Raw genomic sequence first — 12,460 nt, forward strand, 5'->3', positions numbered from 1 at the left:
ATATGTGAGCAAAAGTATATATTTTTAAATAAAGTCACTCAGAATTTTCAGCCATTGGCTGAGAAAGGTGGACCATGAAAGCCAGTGGGCATAATACAGCCGACGATACTATTTGGTGAGCAAATTTATGTGACATTTATGTGACACAACCAATTGTTTTCCTGAAACTTCAATTGCCAGAAAGTTTTTTTTTTTTCCCTTTTTCCAAATGAAAGCCATGGATTCCTTCAACTGGACAACAATGAAGCTTTGTGGCCTGGCGGTTAGTATGAAAAGGAGTTGGTCTTGCCAAAACAATTTGAAATTTTGGACTTCGCCTCCTTCCCCCACTGCACTTTAACATACGCAACTAAAATGGACAAGTTCTGCAGGCTTTACTAGACACATTAAAAAAAAAAAGTAGCCAAAACCACATGACTTTGGATATTTAAAGTATGTTATGAAAACATGCAATACTCTGTAAATTAGGCAGGATTTCACAGCACTTATTATACAGAAACTGGATTGGACATCCAGTCTTTCCTTATCCAACAAGCATTTACTAAGCACTTACTATGTGAAAATTAAACTATAATATCACTACATTAGACTTCATTCTGCTAAAGCTGACCAGATTTAGTTCAAGTGTATTCTTTCAGTTTCTGTGTGAAAATAAGTTATTAGGCCAATAGAGAGAAATATGTATATTATATTGTAATCTTTAATTAACTGCCTTTTTCCCCATTAAATTGGGAAATTTTAAGTATAGGGACTATGCCTTATTGACTATTCTTTGAATCTATGGTGTTAACACATAATAGCTACTCAATCAATATTTATGGAATTTGGTGCTACAATTGCTTCTTAGTCATCCAGTAGCTATATATGTGCAATGATATTTTAGAAATTTGCTAATGTGAAAGGTCATATAATCTACATTTGATTTGGGGATGATCCCATATGCTGCCAAGTGAATATGGGTGTGTCAGGAGTTCTGGGATACACTCTAAATGAAAAATGAAGTTGCAACAATAAGATCAAATTATGTGAGAAAGGTATTCCACTTTTTTTTTTGAGGACTCTTCCTCCCTACATTTTCTCAGGATATTCTAGTACAGGACACCCATAAGAAGTACCACTTAGAAAGACCAAATCTGAAGTATTTTATACTGCTTTCCCTGTCCTTTGCTCCCCAACACCCAACTTTAGTTGGAGGCCAAAGGTGAGAGCTTTGCTCTATATTATTTCTAAGAAGGTGCAGGCATAGGTACATATCACAAAGTCATGCAGAGTACTACTTTAAATATACCTACTCTCTCTCTCAGAAGGAATCCAGTGCTTTAAAGGAAGTTTCTGGAGATGCAAATGGGATGCCTACTGACAGTGAAAACTGGGCCTATCAAATTTACTGTAATGTCACTTAAAGTCAGTTGCAATTTGCATGCACACTGTGGGAACCACAGAAGATTCATTTGTAAAACAAACAAACAACAAAAGAAACAAAAAGATGGTCATACAGAATGGCAGTTTGCTCCAGATACTGGAACACAACACACTTTCGCTTAATCTTTAATATAGCAGGAAAATTAGTCACACTATTTACTATTCAGGTCCATTGGGCAGATTTTTAAAAAACATTTTAGTTATTTGATAAATAATTTAGAGAAGAATAAAGAAATAGTAAAAATAACTTTATTAGACATTTTAGTGAGAATTTAAACATGTTACATATTCTCCTGGTTTTGAAGATAAGAATGCTACAAATTGCTGTATAGTGCCAAATTTCCCCACTCTGTGAGCCTTCCTAAACCCCTTTTGCAGGGTCTGATATGCAATCTGATAGTTCATGAGATACTTGTGTTATCCTTGCAAGAGGAACTACACTTCACACTCAGTCGTCTGCATGGAGTAGTCGGTTGGCACATGTTGAATGGAGAAATGAATGAAAGGCACTGATCGTGATGCTATAGCTAGTATTAACCCTAAAGTAGAAAGGAGAAACAAGAAAAGAGAGATGAAGGAGGCAGGTAGTTTACAGAATCTTAGTCAATATACTGACAGCAACTTGACTAAATAGCCAATTTGCCCAATTTACTGATTTATAAAACAACTTATTTGTTTTTTAACTGTTCATATAGTTTCCAAAGATATTGTTTTAGTAAATTAGCCAATTTGTTAAAATCAGAGAATGAGTCATTTGATCAATTAATGACTAGGCAAATTTGCCCTCCAAGTTAGGTCTGATAACTTTAAATTTTAGGAAGATGCTAAAATTAAGCACCCTAGATTCTAGGAAAATAACATTTGAGAAAGAATCTTACAACTGCTTTTTTGGTAGCTTAGAAAGAAGAAATACTGGGGACAGAATGATGGTATCAGTAGAAAAGGCATGAAATTAATTCAGTGGAAATGAATGGGACTAAATCCAATAGCTAGGAAGGCAGTCACACTAGGCTCTAGGGAATGGACTGTAAAGTACCTTCTTAAAGTAGACACTGAAGATGGCCCAAATCAGTGATTCTCAACCATGACTGCATATTAGAATCATCTGGAAGAGCTTTAAAAAATAGTGGGTCCTGGGGCCGGCCTTGTAGCCCAGTGGTCAAGTTTGCATGCTCTGCTTCAGTGGTCCAGGGTTTCCCCGGTTTGGATCCTGGGTGTGGATCTAGCACTGCTCATCAAGCCATGCTGAAGCGGCATCCCAAACAGCAGAACCAGAAGGACCTACAGCTAGAATATACAACTGTATACTGGGGGCTTTGGGAAGAAGAAGAAGAAGAAAAAAAAAGAGGAAGATTGGCAACAGACGTTAGCTCGGGGCCAATCTTTAAAAAAAAAAAAAAAAAAAAATTAGTGGGTCCTTCTCCAGGTCAACTGAATCTGGAGGCTGGGAGTGTGTTGAATTAAAACTATTAGCATTATTAAACAAGAACTGTAAATCTAAATTTCTCAGAGCCTAAATTTGAAACAATTGAACAGAATTTTGGGGGTTAACTTTACATAATATAGAATAAGACAAATAAGCAGTGTAACAGAACTAGGACCAAAATTCAAATGTCCAGATTAATGAGCCAAAACTTTCCAGTCCATATACTCCTCTTGTGACTGGTGAAACACACACAAAGGAGGAATGTTTTTAAAAATTAGAAAAGAATTTTCCCACTCCCTATCTCATTTGATCTTCTCAGCAAACCTGTGAGACAAGCAGGACAAGTATGAGGCCCATTTGATAGATAACAGAAATTAGGCTCAGAGAAGTTAAGGGAGTTGCCAGTGCGAAAGAGCCAGGACTCACGACCAGCTCTTCTAACTCCCAGTCCACCAAATGCTAATCATTCTCTAAGAAATCTGGGGATCACCTGGCTTTTGCCTCACCCTCTCACTCAACTCCTACATGTCTAGGAACAAACACACTCTTCTTCAAGAAAAAAATTGATGTCTAATGAGGAGCTTTGAGGTGTTATAGAGCAAAACAAGTTCTGAGTTAGAAATGATAGGAATAAAGATGAAAATAGGAAGTTCTCTGAAAAGATATAAAGGGAGTCCAAGTGTTTTAAGTCAGTGAATCTATATTTAATGCGTTTTATACTCTCTGGTTAATGTCTGGTGACAATGAAACAAACAAATCAAGGATGTGTTCCATTGACCTTTGCTGTGGATATAGGTAGAGAGTGAGATGTTAGTATAGAAAAACATTGAAGAGGCACCATAAAATCATTTATGGAACACCAGCTATGCAAAATAATTAAGAACTGAGCCTAAAGAGAATAATGAGGGAAGGGCTATTTTGATGGTTTGGCCTTTACTGTTTGATATTCAAGTATAATGTAATTGGGGGCAATGATAGGTTGAAATCTTTCACTGATGTTAAATAATTAACATAAGACCACTTTGGATATTTATATTAATAGTGCTAATAGTGACAATTTATACGCTCTCCAGCCTTTCATCTGAGATCAAAGTTTATTACACGTCCTAAACAAACTTTATAAACACTTGTGTAAGTGGAATTAGAGCTGCTATGCAGATGCATAAAATAAAAGATCAACTGAGGTGTTTAATATCACTGAGCAAGCTCAAGACAGAACTAGCAATGCAACCTAGGGGGCACGTCAGCTCTTTTCTTCAACATTCAAAAGGTAGAAAACTAGATCAAAGTTTTTTTATGAAACTCCACTTACCAATAAGTTGAGGGCATATTCTGACAACTCTAAATATGGTCTAAGAATGTCAGTGTCCTATTTATGAGTCTACTTCTTGCCCTGCTCAAGGTAAATAAGAGCTCTGGCTGTTAACTTTCTTCCTCTTCACTTTGTATCATTCACTAGATACTTGTAAAGCGTTCCTTAGTCATGTCTTCATTACTCTCACCAGTCACAAGTTGAGTATGTGGAATGGAAAGAACATTCTGTCACTAATCAGGACACTTGACTTCTAGCCCTAGTTTTGCCACACTTGGCAACTCCTAAACTCCTCTGGTCTCCAGACTTCTCAGCTACAGAGTGAGGGTTTTGACAAGGATCTCTAAGACTCCTTCCTATTGTAACACTATCTAAAATGTGAGAGCCATGGCGGCAGGGATCTCATTTGCTACACACCCTAGGACACCACTGAGACATGGTCGGGATTCAACAAGTATCTGTTATATAATATTATATAATTAAATCAGGGTAAATTGTTTGACAGTAACTACCAGCAAGGTGGACATTTTGTGAAGATCAGATTTTTAATTCCCCCATAAAGAGCCTATGATAAAGAGGACCTTTTAAAAATCACCTAGTTCAGCCCTATCATTAAAAAAATAAGAAAATTGAAATGTAGAGAGGTTAAACAACTTGCCCTGGGTCATGTGCCTGGCTATCGTGGAAACATGACCAGAATCTAGCTTTTCAGATTCCTAATAAAATACAATTTTACCAATTTTACCATATCACTATCATTTTAAACTAGGCATATAGTAATTTTCACTTGAAACTTGTATGTAATTGGTTAAAATTAGATGCACAAAATGAAAATACTCCAAATCAGATTTTATTTAAAAGCTACTTCAAAAATGTGTGTAACATACACTACTCACTCCAACTAGACATTAAGAGTGTCTAGTATTTTGTTTTATAGTTAAGTTAGGATCTTTGAAAAAAGACGTAATACACCATTACTCTGAAATTTTACACAGATGTGCTCTCTTAAAGGGAAGGGAAAGCATTTCTTACATGTATTACATTTTTCAGAAAGATACTTCCCTTGTGTTTTCTAATATACACTCATATTATCTTCACAATATAAAGCAAGAGCTTTTTATCCAGGGAGGGTACTATGCTATTGATAGTGTTTAGAACAGGACCATAAAACACATTATCCAGCAAGGCAGTTAGACTGTATGACTACCTATCAGCATCAAATATGAAGCTGTCAGTCTGACCTCCAAACACTGAGCAACTCAATAATACTAAATTCATCTGCTGGTGAAGCTGCACTCACTACAAAATTTCTCAATGATATTTCCCTATGTCACCGTGTTTATGAAAAATTTGAGGCCTGTAAGAAATCATTTTTGCAGGCTGAAGGAAGTTTTACATTTTTAAGTTGGTCATCACCTTCAGCCACAAGGTTGCAACTTTGAATAAACAGCCTACCTATTTTACTAGCATTTTCTTCATTTGACCATAAGCACGGTCGTGTTTAGAAATTTAACCCTTTGAAGATGACCCCATTATTGGAAAACATACATATTTTAATAGTGAGTAACACAGAATACAGTCTCTGTATTTTGGGACAAGGTGGCGAAAGGAGAATGTCTAGATTGTTTCAACCAAGATCCCTCATGAGAGATTCATGAGGATATTTCCGTTTGCCCTCGATGCGAATATACAGAAGGTAGACTAACATTAGAGCAGTGGGAAACTTGGCAGAACGGGCTAGGACAGGGTTTGTGCAAACCCTTTTTCCGGTTTCAGTTTGAATGGGTTCCCAGGAAGTGTCAAGTTCGAACAAATCCAAAATTTTACAATGTAGCTCAGCCAAAACTGCTGAGATTCACCTGATTCTGGGTCAAAACCGTACAGAGCACACTGCGTTTTATTTGGTGTAAAGCCAATTTGACTGAACCTTTCAGGCAACTTCAATGAGAGGCTCATAGCCTTGGCAAAACCAAAAATGAACCTAGCTTGATCTTTGGTTTTGAAACAGCAAGTTCTGGCCTTCTAAGGCGATAAAGGCAAGTTTTACTTCGCTTCAGGATTCTTACAAATACTTAGAAGAGGCATTGCAAATAATTAACAGTTATTTGGCCAGATTTTACATACTCAAGTCAGTTATTTCCTGAGCTTAACCGGGTCACCTCAGTAAGTACATTAACTCTATTGCGTCCACATACTCCTAACGGCCCTAGAGCAGAATCTGGTGTCCTGACATAGAATAGTGGTCCTTCTTCAACAAGTTCTGTATCTGTAGAGTGGACTGGACCTGTAGTAGAGTGAAGGACAATTAGTGCCAGATCCAGGGTGGGAGGGAAAGAAGATTACAAACAAAAACTCCAACAGCCATTGTCTAATCTGACAGCAGACATGCGAAGTGAGAGCATACAGTGTTAGTTAGTAATTTCCAGAGACATGCTGGCATACTCTTAGACTCTTGGACACTGAGATCTTGAAGATCAACCCGTGTGCATAGTTCAAATCTGTGACCACTAATATTTGCTGAATGAATCCTTTAGAGATGTGTTAAAGGCTCTAACAGTTTTTTAAAAATAAAAATATTTCTGACGGTTTTCTAATGTTTTGTAATTTTTCCCAACATAGGCAAATTTATGTATGTTTTTCTCTACATAGCTACAGGTTAGGATTGATCCTACAAATTATGTTATCTCTGTTAAGTATACATTGAAAACAAGGGAGCTTAGATTGCTCTAAGGAAATTGAATTGAGGAGCTGATTAAACACTGACAAATGGCAACTGCATAATTACACATTTGCTCTAAGTCAACGGTTTTCAAAATTTTGAGTAGATACTCCCTAAATAATTTTTAAACTATGTATCTCCCTTATCTCCCCTTACCATACACATCCATTTTTAATTTGTCTAAATGTTTTCATCATGAGTTTAGGTAGTTGCAAAGGATGAAATTTCTGGAATATTGTAAATATTGACATTTTAAAATAAGACTCATATTGCTTATATAAACCTATCCAGTGAACTTTATAAATACTTCAGTAATTTGTTACCATCATTTATCTACTTGCAAAATAACTAAATAAGCTCCTCTTAAAAGGTAGAAATTTTATATTGTTCCTTTTCCCTTTGAATTTATTTCCAATCTATTTTCCCTCACAGACTTTTATCCTAACATAAAATATATTTATGCTTGCAAGCTTTTTATTGGTTATCTTATACTTCATCCTTCTCTGTAACAAAAATTCATACATACAGAGAAAAAAACTGACTTTTAAAACTCCCTGTGACCATAATGCTTTGTGTTACACTTTTATAGATTGAATTATTAAAATTAGTAATAGATATATTAAAACTTTTGAGAAAAATTATTAAATGTGAAATGTCAAAACCCTCAAAGCTTCCAAAAGCATCTCTCTCAATGGGGTGGATACAGCTTTCTCTTCTCCTGCACTCAATTAGCTCATGTATCCATTAGTAAATGCTAACTTTTGTTTGAATAAAACAGGTTTCCATTTCATTTCTATTCCAACTTTTTGTTTCTATAGATTTAATCACTGAGAAATCTTGTTCACATAAAAAAGGATATGAAAATGAAAGTAGTTTTGTTAGAACAATGTCATTCAATTTCTTGAATGCCTTCCTAGTTTTATTGCAAAGATTACATAGGGATCTGTCATCAAAAATTAATTTTAATGATCTATCAGCTCGATTAGGTCCTCTTTCAATTTTGCTGAAAGAATTAGAAATGACTTGGCCAAAGGATTGTAACATAGTTATTCAAGTCATTCACTTTCTCTTTCTGGAAGGTATACCAGAAAGGCTTTATTTACCAAGACTTGTCAAATGACTACAACTGTTCTTCTTTCACTTACAAGCATTTCACTGAACTCAACATATGTAAAACAATTGAGAAAAATAAAATTGTTGTTAATTTTAACACCATTCTATTAGTATAAAATTTTTAATACGTTTATTTTATCTTAGCATTAAACATATTTTCATCAAGACCTTAAAGCTGCAGATTGGCAAAGCCAGTCCTCATTGTCAAACCAATCAGCCAAATCAGGCTTACTTTCTGGCAGAAAATTGTCTGACTTCCTTTTTCAATTCTGTGAAGTGTGTTAATGTGTCCCTGTGACAACCATCTCACTTTTGAATCATAATTCTAGGACAGAGAAGTAGATAAGGCACGGAGCCATGCCAGTGTTTGTCACCTGGATTAAATAAGACTGCTGCTTTCAATTACATATTTCTTTCCAACACTTCTTAGTTTTGTTTTCTGGAGCTATACATTCTCTGATCACAGTAGGATGGTGGAAAAGATGAGGTCATTAAGTAAAATTGTCTTTAATCCCCCTTAACACCAGTCAACAACATTATGTCAATTTCAGAACACCTCATTCCCAACACCCCATATATCTAACACAACTTTTTGTTCTTATCAAAAATACGTGTACAACTAAGGAGGACAAAGAAGCCTTATCTTAGTGACTTGATTAAAGGAGGACAGGAAGGTATCAAAATCTTAAATTGAAGCTTGTTTGGCACCCTGAAGTGCCTGGGGGAATCTGCCATCATAGGAAAACCCTGAATGGGTGAGATGTCGGTTTTTCTGTAGATTGGGAGGAGGGCGACCATTTTGGGAGAAAGTGCATGTAGAAGCTGAGGATATAAAAATAGATTCTCTTACAAGTATTTGCGTCCGAATACCCCTTGGAAGATCTTTGCATACTCCCAGGGTACGCTACTGCAGTTTGAAGACTACTCCCCAATTCATCAGCTATCGTTAAACATTGCTGTCAGGGGCAGCATTAATCATGTTGTTGTAAAACTTAAAAAAAGTGCTGCTAACGTGTTTCAATTCCCTTTGTTTTTTAGTGAAATGTGTCATAGATACAGAAAAGTACATAAAATATATACATACAGTTTAAAGAAAAGGACAATTCCTCATGGTTTTAATTAGGATTTCCCTGGTTACTAATGAAGCTGAATATATTCTCACATGTTTCTCCTTCAATTGAAATGCTTGCTCATGTCTTTTACTCTTTTTCTTTCCTTTTTTGGAAATCCGGGTTTTTTTTTTTCTAATTGCTTTGTTGGCAATCAGATTTGGATACAAATTGATTTGGATACAAATTGCTAGTCATTTATATCTTCGGCTACAAATATACTCTATGTGGTTTTTCCTTTCACTCTTTTTATGTTGCCTTTTGATTCACAGAAGTTCTTAATTTTAACGTGGTCACAACAGTCATTTCTTTTATGATCTATGTTTTCAGCGCCTTTTTCCCTCCCCAGAAATCCTCCAAAGTCCCAAGGTCATGAAAATATTAAACCATATTTGTTTTAAAGTTTTATGATTTTGCCATTCACATTTAGGCTTTCATCCATTTTTTGCATCTGAGATAGGGTTCAATTTCATCTTGTTTATACCATCTGTTGAAAAGTCCATCCTTACTCCCCCGATAGGTGGTGCCAGTTGTATCAGATAGCAAGTTTCCACATACACCTATTTCCGTTTTTGGGTTCTCTACTTGATTACGTTGACCTATTTCTATATTCCTGTGCAAGGACTCCACTGTCTTAATTTCCACAGCCTTAATAAGGTCTGATATATGCTAGGAAAACTTCCCCCACCTTGTTCTTCAGAAGTGTCTTGGCCATTCCGGGGTGTCTTCTCTATAAACGACTTGTGTTTTTGTTGCTGTTACTGTTAAGATTTTTTCCTATGTACTTTGTATTTGTTGTTACTTTTGTATTGATATACTTTGAATTACATTTTTTCACTGCTTGTTGCTGGTGTTAGAAATAAAATGGAGTTTCATTTACTGGGGTTTTTTTTGGGCACCTGAGCTAACATCTGTTGCCAGTCTTTCTTTTTTTCTTCTTCTTCTTCTCCCCAAAGCTCCCCAGTACATAGCGATATATTCTGGTTGTTGCTCCTTCTGATTGTGCTATGTGGGATGCCGCCTCAGCAGGGCTTGATGAGCAGTGCTAGGTCCATGCCCAGGATCCAAACCTGTGAAATCCTGGGCCACCGAAGTGGAGCATGCAATCTTAACCACTCAGCCACGGGACTAGCCCCAACATTTACTGTTTTTTATCAAACAAACTTGTGAAACTCTTTATTTTTCATAATTTAACTATGAATTCCTAGAGCTTTTTATATCAACAATAACATTATTTATAAATAATGATAGTTATACTGTTCTGGCTAGGACCGCCTGCACAGTGTCTAACAGAAGTTGTGGAATGGGACATCCTTTGCTTGTTCCTGGTCTTAAAGGAGGACTTTCAAAATACTAAGGTGATATTTGCCATAGGTTTTTATCACATGACCTTTATCAGATTAAGGAAATTCCCTTCTGTTCTTAGTTCGATAAAAAGATTTATAATGATGATAATGATATCATGGGAGTAAATGCTTCTTATTCATTGATCGAGAGGACTGTATTAAATTTATTTCTCCTTAATCTGTCACTATGGTGAATTTCTTTGATTAATTTTCTAATATTAAACCAATTCTGAATTCCTAGAATAAATTCAATTTGTTCATGATGAACTATCCTTTTTCTACCTTCCTGGATATATTTTGCTAATGTTTTGTGTATAGTATTTTTGTATCCATGTTAGTATATGAGAAGTCCCTTAATTTCCCTTATTAATAATTTCCATGTTTGGTTTCATCTTAAAGATTATGCTAACACATGATAAGTTGAACATGTTCCCTCTTTTTCTAGTTTCTGGAAAAGTTTTTGTAAAACTCAAATGATTTGCTCCTAGAACATTTGGTAGAAAGTATCTATAAAATTATTTGGGCTTGGTGGCCCTTCCTGCAGAAAATTTTAATTGAGCAAAAATTGTTGATGAAATATTTTATTATTTTTTAAAAATTTAGTTATGATACTATTCATGTTATTTCTTCTTAGTTCTGGAAAACTTTATTTTTCTATTGATTTAGTTATTTCTCCTAATATTCAAATGTATAATTGCAAAATTATTCACAATACCCCTGTATGTGGTTAAATTCTCCAAGAGTTATAATTATATCCTCTTTTTCATTCATAATATTGTTCATTTGCTCCTTCTCTCCTTTTTTCTTCATCGATCATGTTGAACACTGGTCTTTCTATTCTTCTTTTTAAACAATCAACTTTACTTTGTTGGCCCTGTCTATTGCATGCTTGTTTTCTATTCATTAATTTATAGTCTTTTCTCTATTTTTTCCTTTATTTTGCTTTTTTCTTAGGTTTACTGTGCCATCCTTTTAATTTCTTTTGTTGGGTGACTAGCTCATTAATTTTTATTCCTCTTTTCTAATATAAGCATTTAAGCCTTTAAGTTTCCCCATAAATACTACTTTTGCTGTATCACACACATTTTAATATATAATATTTTCACTATCATTCAGTTCTGTATATTTTATAATTTCTATTATAATTTACTTTCTGACCCATGAGTTGTTTAGAAGTTTACTTTGAAATTTCCAAAAGTCTATATCTTACCTGGCTCTCTTTTTGAATCTCAGAGCTAGTTATAATCATATCACTAAATTCTGGCCCATGGAAAGGAAGAGAAATGGTATGTGCAACTTCTGGTTTCCACTCAAGGGAAGTTACATGCCCTCCTTTTCGTTCTTTTACCTAGTTAGAATGCAAATATAAGGGCTGGAAGTGGAACAGGCATCTTGGGCCAGGAGGGGGAAGCAATATATTGAGGATGGTGAAACAAAAAGACAAAAGCAGCTTGAGTTTCTGACACCATACCTGCCATGGACACCATCTATTTGAACTGTCACACAAGAGAGAAATTAATTTCTATCGTACTTAACTCACTATTATTTTTTGGTTTCTCTGCTAACTGAAGTCATGCCTAACTTTAACTAATACAAAAGCATAAGTATCCAAATTATCATGGTATTAATGGAAATGAAAATAAAGACAGATTTGAAAAGTGCTATGAACTGAACTAAATTTGTGTCTCCAAGATGAACGGCCTTATATTCCCCTTCACTTCCTAAAATGACTCTTACTTCACCATCTATGTCTCCTCTTCTCCCTTGACTTCCCACTTACAAGTTCACTAGTTCTCTTCTCTAAATCCTGGCATCCACTTTAACCCTGCCTTTTTGGCACTAGAATACCCCAACCCTTAATTTTCCAAGCATATTCCTAAAGTTGGATTACTTCCAATGTGCACTTTTCCTATTCTTATTTGCAGTCTCTCACCACTCCACTCTATCCTAAACACTATTCCTAGAGTTGTATTCCTATTCACCACATTACCATGACACAACCCCGGATTAAAA

At 35.4% G+C, this 12,460-nt stretch overlaps 1 protein-coding gene and 1 long non-coding RNA gene across 6 annotated transcripts in view; one reads left to right on the top strand and one right to left on the bottom strand.

Moving 5' to 3' along the window:
* LOC123287192 (uncharacterized) overlaps positions 1-12,460 on the top strand; it is a 73,725-nt gene that overhangs the window by 58,903 nt on the left and 2,362 nt on the right. The window contains exon 5 of one of the 2 annotated variants that reach the window (XR_011504717.1): positions 10,371-10,459. The exons of the other annotated variant lie outside the window; for it this stretch is intronic. This is a non-coding gene — a long non-coding RNA (uncharacterized lncRNA). The remainder of the gene's footprint in view (positions 1-10,370; positions 10,460-12,460) is intronic. 2 annotated transcript variants of the gene reach the window in all.
* CEP128 (centrosomal protein 128) overlaps positions 1-12,460 on the bottom strand; it is a 382,281-nt gene that overhangs the window by 38,181 nt on the left and 331,640 nt on the right. The window lies entirely within an intron of this gene.

The sequence above is a fragment of the Equus asinus genome, chromosome 7 (assembly GCF_041296235.1).
Source record: "Equus asinus isolate D_3611 breed Donkey chromosome 7, EquAss-T2T_v2, whole genome shotgun sequence".
Lineage (NCBI taxonomy): Eukaryota > Metazoa > Chordata > Mammalia > Perissodactyla > Equidae > Equus > Equus asinus.